This window comes from Xiphias gladius, chromosome 3 (genome assembly GCF_016859285.1).
Source record: "Xiphias gladius isolate SHS-SW01 ecotype Sanya breed wild chromosome 3, ASM1685928v1, whole genome shotgun sequence".
Classification (NCBI taxonomy): domain Eukaryota; kingdom Metazoa; phylum Chordata; class Actinopteri; order Istiophoriformes; family Xiphiidae; genus Xiphias; species Xiphias gladius.
This window is the reverse complement of record NC_053402.1, coordinates 18,104,962-18,118,644: the sequence shown is the minus strand read 5'-3', so window position 1 is coordinate 18,118,644 and position 13,683 is coordinate 18,104,962. Positions and strand designations below refer to the sequence as shown.

The window sequence follows — 13,683 nt, the reverse complement described above, 5'->3', positions numbered from 1 at the left end:
GTTTGGGGAGTGCAGCAGCCATCGGGGGGAGCATACAGACATACAACACTGTATCATTTGTGGCAACCTAGCAACACCAGTCTCACCTTTTTAATTCTGATTTAGAGGAAAAAGTGGGCGGAGGTGCTGATGATACAGTCCCCTTCATACTGAGGCCGCTGAACAAAAGAGACCACGGAGACCGAACTCCAAGAGACACATGAATCATCACTGACAAGGCTCATCCCCCCGCAGTGTTGCTGCCATGAATTACCTATCTCAGTGAAGGCCTTGATCAATTAGTCAATCTCTCAAATGCGGCCCTCAATTAACAAGGTGATTCCCAATGCTGCTGGCTCCTAACATGTTGTGTATTACTTGACGCTACCAATTAAAGCGGCGCTCTTCCACAGCACTCGGAGCTGATACGGGTAAGTATACAGAGGGATTCATGTATAACCACTCTGCCTGTGAAGCTGAAAATGAGGGGGTAGCAAGCATCTCTCTTAGATTGATGTGCTCAGGGATGCTGTTAGAGAATTGATTTTGTTATAAATTCAGAGAGAAGGTGTCAATCACCTGTGTTGGCAGCCAAAAACATCCAGTCTGAACAGAATTTGAAACTATAGCAGGGCAAAAAGGAGATGTCTGCAGATTCAAACAGAATACAGATTGGCAGAGGGATGTGTGGGCCCCCAGTGCTCCAGAGCAACATGCCACTACCCTAAGTCCACTCCAACAGACCGTTGAATGTGTCAAGGGGACTAGTGCGTGAGGCTTGCTGTAATTTTAGCAATCTGTTCCCTTGGCTTGGAGCTGCTGAGGCTGTTACATGTTTGAAGTCAAAACCCTGGCAAGATGTCCTCTATTTCCCACTGCTGGTGTGCTGTGCTGCTGCTTGTTTGAGAAGCTACAACCTCTGCATGCTCTTCACTGCACCTAAACGCCCTTTGACATTTGCACTCCTAAATTTCCAGACTGCTGCCATCATGTTTAAATGCTTGGTTTATCCCGACTCCCCTTCGTGTGTGCAAATTAGAAAGATAATTTAAACAGGTTAACCTTTGAACAGTGACTTTGGATTGCTATGGACCATGACTGCATTATTGATAAATCTTTTAAACTTAAAGGAATAGTTCAACATTTTGGGAAATATGCTTTTTTGTTTTCTTGGTGAGAGCTACTTGAGAAGATTGATACCATTCTTAAGATTGAATGGTAGCTTATGTTAGCATAAAGACTGGAAACAGGTGGAAAGAGCTAGCCTGGCTCCTCTGCAAATGGAACAAATCCACCTACCAGCCCCTCTAAAGCTCAGTAATAAACATTTCACCTTGTTTGTTTAAAGCATACAAAAAGTGAAGTGTAAAAATGACAAAGGGATTTCTTTACCTTTGGAGAGAGCCACGATGGCTGTTTCCCCCCTATTTTCAGTCTTTGTGCTAAGCTAAGCTAACCAGCGCCTGTCTCCAGCTACATATTTACCATGCAAACATGAGGGTTGTATCCATCTTCTCATCTAACGCTTGGCAAAATAGTGAATATGTGTATTTCCGATGGTGTTGAACTATTCGACAGTCCATGTGCTGATGATTATGACCAACTCTGAAATCCAAAAAAAGGATAAAATACATCACAAAGAGACAGCAGTAGAAGAGACAGCATTACATATTTCATGACATATTTCTTTTTATTTTCTATCTGTTTTATTTGCACGTAAATGAGCTTAATTTGCTTCATTTTATTGTACCGTGATGAACCAGAAATATCCCCATATTGTCTGTAAATTCAGCCTGGGTGCTGTTACCATGTCTACAAATCAGTCTCCCATTCACTGGAAAGAGCTCCATAATTTGCCTCCTGATGACATCATGAAGTCTCTTAAGTGAATCAAATAACAAAAGGTATATCGGCCGTTTCCAGGCTTGTCTCATCTGCATATTGTAGGTGTAATGTGTTTGACTTCACTTCACTCGGCACAGCAGCGACAATGTGGGAGAGGACATGGGGGGAAAATGTCCAGCAGGTCTCAGGTGATCTCTATAGAAGTGCTAACCCATGTAATAGAACAACTGTGTTCTCTCTCGGCTGGAGAGCGTGACACATGAATGGCCACGCAAATCCTCGCATTAATATTGGAGTTGATAGACTCCCATCAAAGCTGCTGGGGCAGATGCATTACATTTCCTGGCTCATTGAAATCCCCTTTTTTCCCCTCCATTCTTTTTCAAATTAGACATGCTTTGTTGGAGGAGTGTCTTCCTCCGAGGAGAGATGAGGGCTGTAGATTTTGTCCAGAGCCGACTGCTAAAACACTCCCGCTAACACTGTGATGCATGTGCCTTCTTCTTAAGTGGCTGCGATTCTCAGCAAAGACGAGGATGTAATTTGAGGTAATGGCTAGCTCGGGCACCTTGTTCTGCTCCTACAAATAAACAAGCAAGAAGAATCTCGTCTGGAGATATTTGTCTTATCTATTACTCCCAGACTCTGTGATCCATACGGGGGCTTTAACAAATCAGTTTAATTTTCTGATTGCATTAAAACACTTGGCTATTAAACCTTCAATTTGTAGTAAGTTCGACATATAGAAATACTACCTCCTCCTACTTTCCTACGTCCAGAGCAGTTGACACCCGTAGGGTTCCAAGTAAGGCCATCTCAATCTTTTTGTACATGTATCCCCATGTGGCCTGAATGGCACCTGAAAGCCTGAATAATTGCAGGACTCCCGTGGGTCTCACAGGTCCTGATAAGTCGGGACAGGTTTTTTTTCAGTAGCTGCACATACATTTTTTTTTTTTATCAAAAGAGAATATTACAGGTGTGATGAGAATAATTAATTAGCACACTGCTGCTTTGAGCTATATGTATAGTTTTTGCGCTAAAGAGCTCACACGAGTAAATCAGGACACCGCTGATGCCCTTTCATCTATCTGGTCTCCATCCTGCCAAGCGCTAATGTCACAGCATCATTTACATCGAGACTGCTGCCATTTACTTAAATTTGGGTGTGACAACAAAATGAAGGAAAAAAGATCAGTGAGAATTGCAGTGGCAATTCTGGTTTTCGATAAACACATTTTGGAGGAGATATTTTGTCCATGTCTCTACTACATGCTTATACATGGATATGTTGAATCATATAGCACTGACACTTTAAGGAATGAATTTAATTTAATTTAAATTTAAAGAAAGAATGTGTTTAAATCTCCTGTATGCCCTCAAAGGGCTGTTAAGTATACGTAGCAAATATACAATACATGGTACAGCAAGAAAATAAGCTAAAAGGAATAAAAAATCAAGTTATATTAACACATGACCCTGTTAAAATGATGATGCAGAGCTCTTTTTTTGTTGACATGAAAATACGTTTTTTCTAGACTAAGTTAATTATGTTTTCTTCTACTTGCTCACCCATAACAAGAGCTGTGTCCAAATTAATATCTTATGCCAGGTGTGTTGTCATGACAGAGAATGCAAATTAAACCATTTTGCTTTGCTTTAGGTTACAACATGAAATGGCCAGTTTCATCAATACAAACATAAGATACACAAAGTGAATAAATACCATATTTCCTTACAACAAGATACTTTCCTGGAAAGTCTTATTTCTCTCCTATGCTGTATATATAACCTCCAGCTGTGCAAGACGAAAGCATTGATTGAGAAATGGAACATCTAGGTCCTGTTAATATTTGAGTCTAATGCTGATAACACTGCTGTTCCACTGTTTATATGTAGATGTTCATATGAACAATCAACAACCTAATCAGGGCTAATAGTTTTACCCAACAACAGATGGCATGAGAAGAATGAGGAAGATGTTTTTCTGTGCAGTTATTATTCAAATTAATAAGACCGTTTCCGTTATCTGATGTAGCAACATCCATTAATATGTAACAAATCTAAGGTAGGACAATTATAAGTAACCAGACTCTATGTATACCTAGTGTATTTTATGTTGAGTAAAAAAAACAAAAATGTTGTCAAAGTTCATAAACACTAAAATCTTGTGGATTCTATTGCATGGCATGTTTAGGCTAACTAAGGAGCCTCCTCTGGTAAATATCCAGGGGAAGCAAATGAGGCACACACGGTGTATATAGCAAAATGACCAGCGACATCATTGTCATCTATTCACATTCATACGTGCCAGGTTGTCCTTGTTACAAGGAAAATGAAACATACAAGGGTAATTTCAAGGAGTCCTGCACAAACTTTGAATGAATGGGTCACAAAAGCTATAAAAGGCACAACAAACACTATCAACCAGGTGGGTGCCATAGTTAAAAAGACAATAGGCGGCAACGAGAGTCATTAAAAGGCGGATTTAGATCTCAAATACATATCAATGAAAAAACTATTTATAAAAATAGAAATGGAATCTCACAAATATTCTCTATTATTTGTCCCTTTGCACCCAGCAGATGTCCAGACGACCTCTCTAACTTATTCCACACAGTTCAAAAGCAGATCAGTCGGTGAAAATTTACCGTTGCATTAGGATGTATGCTCAGTCTGGAATACAATCGTGAACTCTGATTAAAAACAAAAACATGTAGGATCAGTTTACTGTATTTTAAATTGAATGCCACAAATATAAACCGCTGTGATCCTGACCTTTATGGCAAATACATTAAACCCTTTATCACACAGACCACAGATTTTAATTAATTTTTCAGATCAGTTTTTTTTTTTATTTTTATAATGCAGCCAGATGACTACAAGATTCTCCGAAAAACTGACTCCCGGTGAACAAGAGCCTCATAAATCAACTTTGAATATGGGCCTAATTACACGGATGAAAATTCAGTCACCACAGTGGGGGTCGATAAACTTTGCAATTATAGTCTTTTACCACTAGATTTCTAGTAAGGTGGTGGTCACCTAAGACACGCAGCACAAAGGGAGCATCCAGACAGGATGATCTGCATGTTGGGTTTGAGCCGACTCTGAAGCTTTCTGAGAGGTGCTTGCGTGTACCTCATTCTTCCTTTTTCTTTTGTTGCATTTATATACAACTTTGTGTTCTTTTGCACCGTTTTCTCATGTGTAGTTCCCACTGCACCTCCAGCTGTGAGAAGAAGGGGGATCTCTCACTGAGTTGGTTCCCCTGAGGTTTCTTCTTTTTTCCTCGGCGCTCATCTTTGCAATGAGTTTCTCCTCGTCTTCCTGGAGAGCTCAGGCTGGGTAAAGCCCACTGAGACATTTAATGTGATCTTTAGCTGTACAAATAAACTTGACACGACTTGACTTCACAAGGCTTCTCCTCTGGGTACTCCGGTTTCCTCCTGCAGTCCAAAGACATGCAGGTCAGCTTGACCGCAGCCTCGGTCTTCCCCACATGTGTGAATATGAGTGTGAAAGTGCGTTAGTCTGTGATAGACTGCTGACCTGTGCTTCCCGGGTGTTCCCCTGCCTCTTGCTCAGTGAATGCTGGGGTGCACTCTAGCCTGAACAGAAGACACAGTAGGTACAGACAATAGATGGATGGATGGATGAATGGGGAGTAGGACACTAACTGTTGGTATTCTGATCCTGGAGAGACAGAAATCAACCATATTTCATGTAGCAGATGGTCAGGCATAATGAATGAAGAATCTAGGAGCTGTAAACAGATTCATTTGTGTTACAATGAAATGACTGAACAAATTCAACTCACCAACTCGCTGGTTTGGTTCAGCAGACAGGCCTTAACGGGCTTTATAGTTTTGAAAGTATTACAGCGTTGTTTTGACTGTCAGACAGTTTACACAGGAGATTTGTCAGCCTGCATCCAGAAGCCACCCTGGACATTTTGTTTGTAATTTTAATCATAAATCAACACATGCAGCTCCGAATATACAACACCCTCTCAGAACTGGGTCACTCATTGATAGTTCTGAAAACATGATCCTGTCTGTCTGGCTTAACAGTGGTTTTACAGTGGTTTTTCTTAACAGTGGAATCAGTCCTGTCCGGTTAACCAGCCAGAATCAGAGGCGTGACGCGTAACACAACAACATCAGCCTTTGTCCCGCGATACCGGCTCTCCCTTTTACACCGACGTCAATCCGGCTCTTTGACTTCCGCCCCTGCTGCTTATCGCCAGAACAACTATACGCCCCGATTCCGTGTTTGTATCTTTTTTACAGAGCGAGGCGAAGGTGCAACACTCCTGCCTTGAATGGGCCGTATAAAAGGGGCTTGTGATTCTGTGACTCTGTGACTCTATTAATCTGTAGCTCTATGACTCTGTGACTTTGTTACTCTCGTACTCTGTTACTGTTTTACTCTGTGACTGTTATTCTGTGACTCTATGACTCTATGTCTCTCTTACTCTGTGCATCTTGTCTTAACTTTGATTCTGTGACTCTGTTACTCTGTGACTCTGTGAGTCTATTACTCTGTAGACACATTCTAGTGAACATGACAGAGCGCAAAAACACACGTGTTGCTGTAAAAAAAAAATCCTGGCTAATTAATGGGTCAATCAGCAAGCACAAGACACAGAAGAAACGTCATACCTAGGTACCCCATATGCAGTAGATCTGAGGTGAGGTAAAACAGATTTTCCTTTTTTTGAAACTTCAGTTAGCATTCTTGATAACAAACTACTAGCACTGTGAACATTTGTACTACTGGCATGGTGGGACATAAGGGGATCAAAGTTTCTCGTGCTTATCATTTTGTTTGTTTGCTCTCATATATGTAAACAATTTCACAGAGACAAAAATAAAAATGTGTCTTTGTCATTATGACAGATTTTATTCCGCTGACTAGTTCAGATTGGCCTGTCAGGGTAAAAATAAGTGGTCCCACACCTTTCTTGCTTTCTGCAAGAAAAGACAGATGCTAAAGGTGTTGTTAGCTGTTTCTTTTATACTTGTGCGCGGTATAACATACAACTTCTATATCATTTACATTTCAAGCCATGTTAGAGGCATGGTTCTATGGATGGAAAGTTGGTCTGTTGGTTGACTACTTTGGTCCAGACTGAAATAACTCTACAACTATTAGCTGGACTGCCATAAAATTTGGCTCAAAACATTCATGGTCCCCAAAGGATGAATCCCTCTGACTTTGGTGATTCCCTTACTTTTCATGTTTCACCACCGTGAGGTTGACATTTTTGGCTTTTAGTCAAACATCTTGACAACTATTGGATGGATTTCAACGAAATTTGGTACAGACATTAATATCCCCAACAGGATGAATTGTAATATCTTTGGTTTTTCCTCAATATTTCATCTAGCATCATCATCCAGTCAAAATTTACTTTGGTTTATGACAGAATAGTTCAAACCACCACTGTCTCCAAGTACAACTTCACAGAGTCACTATCATTGCTGCAGACTCTTAGTCAACCATTCAGTTACACTCAAAACAACACACTCTTGATATTTCCCGTTACATAAGAAATGTGATTTGTACTGATTTGTACAGATTATTTTGCCTGCTTTTAAAAAGTGTGGGTCAACTTGACCCATATAATAACAGATGTTCTTATTTTTTCGTATAATGGAGTTAAATCTGCCGCTTTCTTTGTTAATGTCAGCCCTTGTAACTTCCATGTTTATTGATCATTTTCCCTTCTATGTGTGTGTGTGTGTTTTATGTGTGCATATTTTTATGTGCGTGTTGAGAGAGATGAGACTGTAGTGTAGTTGGGAAAGTGTGCAGGAAGGTTTGCTACATCTTAATCATAAGGAAGTTGATTATTTTCCCTGGAACAAGAATTTGATTGGTTGTAGACTATATATGTCAGGCTTAGCAGATTTACTGATCGTGTACCATCATATATTTCAGTCGTAAAGCTGAGAAGTTGTGTGAAACAATACTAACAGCCAGTAAAAGGCAGATAAAACTATAGTAATTTGAAGCTAAAATAGAGGAATATACTGTACGTTTAAAGCCACTGAAAGTGGATTTATGTCTTCAAATATTGTCCTCTACATAAATTTATCTTATGAATTAATAAGTCGCTGTGCTGGTTGTAGAGGCCTGCCCTGAGCACAGGATCAGTCAGGATCAGGAGCTCTTTTTCTGATTCCTGAGGTGTAAAGCTACTCTAATAGCCACCATAACTACACCTGCATACTAAAGAGACTGTTTTATTCATCCAAATTACTGTGCAGAGGAATCCAAAAATATCACTTACATAGCTCATATTTGCAGTGAGTGATAAGCTAAATGCGCCACCCTAAACATTACTGATTTATCAGTCATCCATTTAACAGACCAGACAAGATCCAAGGTGGTAGTGGATAGCATGACCAATGAGCCCTGATAAGAAATGAGTGCTGACTCTCAACCTTTATCCTCTTCAGAATAATCCAAATATACAGGATTGGTCTATTTGAATTTTGCTGGCATTTTAAACAGGAGGGTCTCACATTCAACCCAAATCCTATTTCTATCGCGCAAATAAAGCAAAGCCCATGATGGATGTTATTATAACAAAAACCACTTATCAGCATTTATAATGTGATTAATTAATTTTCAAAACAATATTTTCCCTCCTCATTCTTCTTTACTAGTTGACTTTGATTTCATCTGTCTGTTTATTAATGGACTGTATAGACACTCTGTTGTTTGCACACTGTTGTAATAATCCCGAGTGGAATCATTAAACACGTTTCACTTATTGTCACCACCCTTAAAATAAATGAGTTGGTGTGTTAAACAGTACACACAATTTGCCAAATGAATAAATAAATAAATGAAAGGAAAGGAAAAAGAAAAAAAAAACCACACATGTAATTCTAAAACAGTGTGGTCATGTACTCCAATGAGCCAGTGAATGACACTTGGAAATTTCAAAAGAGAAGCTCCCATATGTACTTTCAGCTTTGAAAACAACACAGTTTAGAGTATTATTTACAGGTCATGAAGCCTGAACACCAAGCATGAATAATAACAACCAACACCATCTGGGGAACTTCAAAGTTTCACATTAGCTAGTAATGAACATTAGTGTTATGAAGGGGGTCACTGAGCAAATCTAACTCACACGGAGTGTTCCTTCATTTGTTGCACCCTTCGAGAAAGCAGCAAATGCTGCAATAAACCGGTGAGTGAGTATCCGCTTTATAGCACGTGGATGAGGCCGCATCCATTGTGAACACTGTGGCTGCGGCTCGCTGTCCTGATCTTAAACTGCTGTGATTAGAAATCTAGACAAATGTTTAAAAGCTCTGCTCACAACACAGCAGGCATACCAGGCAGGATGAAAACACAATCTGACAAGGTACACTGAGACTCAACTTTTGTTTCAATAATTGTACGTACTTTTTATCTACTGTTTTTTGTTTTAATAACTGGTAGGCAGGACATACTATATGTTGGGATGATGTACATGAAGTTTAGGACGCTGAATTTAATCCCTACAAAGCTTCCGTAGTCTACTAGTATTATCTCTTTAATTATAAATACAGCATAAATATTATTAGCCTATAGAATTTGTAAATAAAAACAAGCACGCATCAGTTCTGTCTTGGTAAACAAACCAATTTTAAAATGGCATCAGTGTTACTGTCATTATATAGAGATGTGACCACAAAGAGGCACAAAATGACTAAAAAAATGTGGCTGCATCGTTTTTAGTCGTGTTGTGTCTCTTTCAGTTTTGGTGTCTTACCCCTGTTCGGGGCCTTTTATATTTTTGCGCCCAGGGGCCTGTTGTGTCGTAATCTGTCCATGGCCTTAGGCTGTTCGGAATTACAAATAGCAGCTTTTTATTGATGTTATTTCATATAAGAATATTAAAAGTTGTTAATTTGGCATTTATTTATCACACTGAATAAACTATATAACTCTTAATAATGTACAATTTATTATCGCCAAGAACCAGGGCACATTTTTCTAATCTCCAAAACGAGTCCCCCTTTTTTGAATCTGTGCCCCAGTCTGGCCCCCCAGTTCAAAATGCCTAAACCCATCCCGGATTATAAACAGGCTATAGGCTATAACTATCAAGGCTAAGTGAGGGCATTTTTCTGTTTTATGTACTTTTTACACACTGTCACAGGCTGGCTGTGATGGCGTATTGATTCAGATCTTGAAGCTGCATCAAGATGAGGTATGAAATGGGAAGAATGTCTGTTTATGAATACTGAGCAGCATATTTGGACATAATTTAACCTACTGTATCTCAGAATGGTTTTTACTTGAACTTGTTTGGTATCATAACTCTGACAGAAGCCTCTTGTGCAGCAGCAGATGTGTGAAAACAGTCTCCATGTCGTGAGAGGTGAGCAAGAACAGGAACAAACTGGAATGTTTCTATATGTCGCTTTTGCTTTTCTCTCCTCTCGCTGAGTGCTCTGCAACAACTCAAAATAATGCATTATTTATGTGTGTGTGATATTTTTTTCTCTCTCTCGATGAAGAAAGATTACTTTATGTACAAATGCTTGAGGGAATAATCCCATGTCTTTAGCACTTCTTCTTCACACATGCAAATGCTAGAAACGTAATTGAAAGGACAGCTGCAGGTTTAGAAATCACAAATCAACGAAAATATCTATATGAAACTCAATTATATATTTGTCTTATATATAAAAACATGAGTTGTAAAGCCAATCTAAAGAGATTGTTGCCCCAAAAAACTGGTGATCTAAAGCGTCAAGATTCACATCATCAGGGCAAAGATAATCTTCAGCAAAACAAGCTCTCTGCTGATGAAGATGAGAAGTGTTTTCACTGACTTCATCCATCATCCAATCCATCTTCTGACTGCAACCCGAAGGACGTAGCATCACGATAATTAGTTCGGTGTTAAACCTATATATGGTGGCAGTGAGGAAATCCAGAGACCGAACATGTTGGTAAGACAGAGGCAAAGCTGCATTCTGTGTTAATCTTGTGGTTACCTGTGGAAGATAAGGCCTCGAATGCACACAGTCCAGCCATGGGGAGGAATCTGGACACATGTGGCTAAATTTGTTGAACCAGAACTGTGCTGCAGCATTGGATGGAAAGAAAACAACAACTGACAACTGGTCCAAGAGGAAGTGCCTGCAGCAGTGCAAGAGTTACCCACCAATAAGATGGTAGGAATAAAGCAGCGAGGTGCATGGACCGAGTGGGAGCAGCCGATGGAGCATAGGATGTCTTGCTCTTAGCACTGATAGGCCAGGCCCCATTGTGACAAGTTCATGTGTCGGTCAGTTTATTTTGTCTTCCTTAGCCTCTCCGACCTCTTCTGCTGGTTGACTATTATACCCTCTGTGCCTCCAAAGACAAAGACTAGGACATCCTGAGCTCTAAGGAACTGGGGTTGAGAGACATCACTGGTGTGACAGCCAGGTGCTAAAGGCGAGATACACCAACCAGCATGGTGTGGCTCAAGTTTCATCAAAGCAGGAGAGAAGCCCCAGCCGAGAGGGTCAACTGAGCAGTTTAAGACAGACAGTTTGAAGTGTAGGAGTATTTTCAGCTCCAATTCACATCACTGTGTCCATGCTTAGTCCAAACAATGTGCTGCTGTCTAAAATATCAGCACAGGTACTTCAAGCGAGCTGACTTTGTCCCACGAGAAATGGCCAGAGGAGACCCAATGATGAGAAGATGACAGAGTATCGGGGCTTGACGGCACAGCTAGGAGTGATGTACACAGCATGCGCTCATCAAGGCCGGTCACACGGATGTCTTTCCACAAAACCCTGCAGACTCCTGGCAGGCCCGGATGAACTGAGCAGGGACGCAGGGGCACCTGTCCCTGGGGAGGTGGACGAACAAGAGGGAGGTGCAGGGGTGAACAGGGCAGTAACCCAGGGGTCCGTAGCAGGATCATTTGTGAAAGTCTCCTGGGGCATCGCAGATGTGCACATACTGCAGCAGCGGCTGGAAACAGGGTCTTATGATTGTTGTGGATAACGGAGGGGGATCCACAGATTATACATGTTGCCCGGACACCTCTGAAGGCCTGGTCAATCCTCCTCTTGTCTCTCTGAGAGTCACTGATTAAAAAGGAGCTGATATATTCGCTGATCCTCAGATTACACTGATTATGTACCTAACTAGATGAGTGGATGAACTGCTGTGCAATGAAAACCAGTTTAGTAACTAAAGTATTGCATGTGAAAATAAATCAACAAATCACAAATCTGGTGCATTTGAAATCTTATTAGTAAATACACGGGAATTAATTAAATCCAGCAAGAAAAGTCTCAATATTGAACAGGTAATTTTATATTATGATATACAGAATTTCAGTCTTAGAATGTTACTGAGTACAATTACTCAAGAACTGTACTTAAGGACATACTTGAGGTGCTTTACTTATTTTAAAATACACACCATACTATGTATCAAAAAAGTGCATAAAATATGTTGTTATGACTCTAAAACTTCCTAACAGGATATAAATTAGGTCAAATTAGCTCTTCCTCAACCAACTGCAACATCAAAATGATATCTTTGATAATACTATAATAAATATATAATTTATTATAGCACCATTTTGCAAATTAATTCAAATTCACACTCATAACTGGTTAAAAAATGTGTGATTACACATTTCTAAGTACACATTCAAAACTCCTTTTTAGTCTGTCTTGGTTTTGAAAATGTTATGTTTGCAAATGTTGTTGGTTGATGAATTAAATATCGCTTATGAAATCAATTTTGACATGAATGTCCATGGTTTGAGCAATTATTTTCTATTGTGATAAAAGCAGCCCCAATTCTTTTCCTTACAAAATATATGTTATGCATATCAAATAATATTGGCCCTCGGTTGTAATATCATGCATGGTTAGACAGTACTACACATTCAGGAACAAATGTTCTGTAAACAGGAGCTCTGCTGTTTCACGCTGCCAAAGCTACTGGCACTCGGAGCTCTACAACCTGTGTGTCTTTACAATAAAAGACAAGAATCCTCTCAAACCTCATGCTCAGCTTAGAGCTAAAAAAAAACCAGTCCTCCAAGATACCTGGTACAATGAAGCCCACTCATAAATACATGTTAGCATTTTTTTGTTGTTGTCCTGGAACAGTAGGAACAATTGCAGATGCGACCGACAGAAGCTAACTGTTTGACATGACTAAGGTCGGGTTTACCTTCAGCACTGCGGTTGAACAACTACCAAACAGAGTTCTGTGAGTATTCAGCCTGTGTTGCATCACGAGGCCTCTTTGGCCTCATTCTCCTCGTACTTTGACTGTGAAATGAGACAATGACTGCGATGTTAAGAGTTCACGTTGTCAGCTCTGAGCGCTGGAGGGGATTTTCAACCATATCAAATGAACTGTTAAAGAGCCACGGACCCTTTTGTACTTCTGCCAGAAGTATTTGAACAGATTAGGAGTTGATCCTGTTATCACTATCTGTTGCCCTTTCTTATCAAATGCTGCTGCAAACTATTGGGCAGTAACAATGGGTAATTGCCAGAATAACAACACAGTCACACATCAGATGAATCTCAATACTTTTACCTCAGGAACAAGCAGTCAAACCTTTAAAGAAAATAGAGCAAGTTGTAATCATCATAGGATATGATAAGTATTGAAGACCAGTTGGTGCGGTTTTTGCCACTGTTGGATGGACCAGATACCGTAGCTAGGGCGCACTGACATTAAAGAGTCCAATAGTTCAGCTATGCTCTGGGCAGCCGATGACTATTCACACAGGAATCGGTCTGGAAAGCCAACGCTGTCTGTCTGTTTTATTTGGCTAATTTAGCCAAGTCACTCTGGGCCAGAGACGGCAGGTCG

At 40.2% G+C, this 13,683-nt stretch overlaps 1 long non-coding RNA gene across 1 annotated transcript; it reads right to left on the bottom strand.

Moving 5' to 3' along the window:
• Nucleotides 1–4,093: 4,093 nt before the first annotated feature.
• Nucleotides 4,094–13,168, bottom strand: LOC120788097. The gene is made up of 3 exons (XR_005707189.1): nucleotides 13,030–13,168; nucleotides 5,377–5,520; nucleotides 4,094–5,273 (listed from the first exon to the last, which is right to left on the bottom strand). It is a non-coding gene; the product is annotated as an uncharacterized LOC120788097 (long non-coding RNA).
• Between the last annotated feature and the right edge of the window lie 515 nt (nucleotides 13,169–13,683).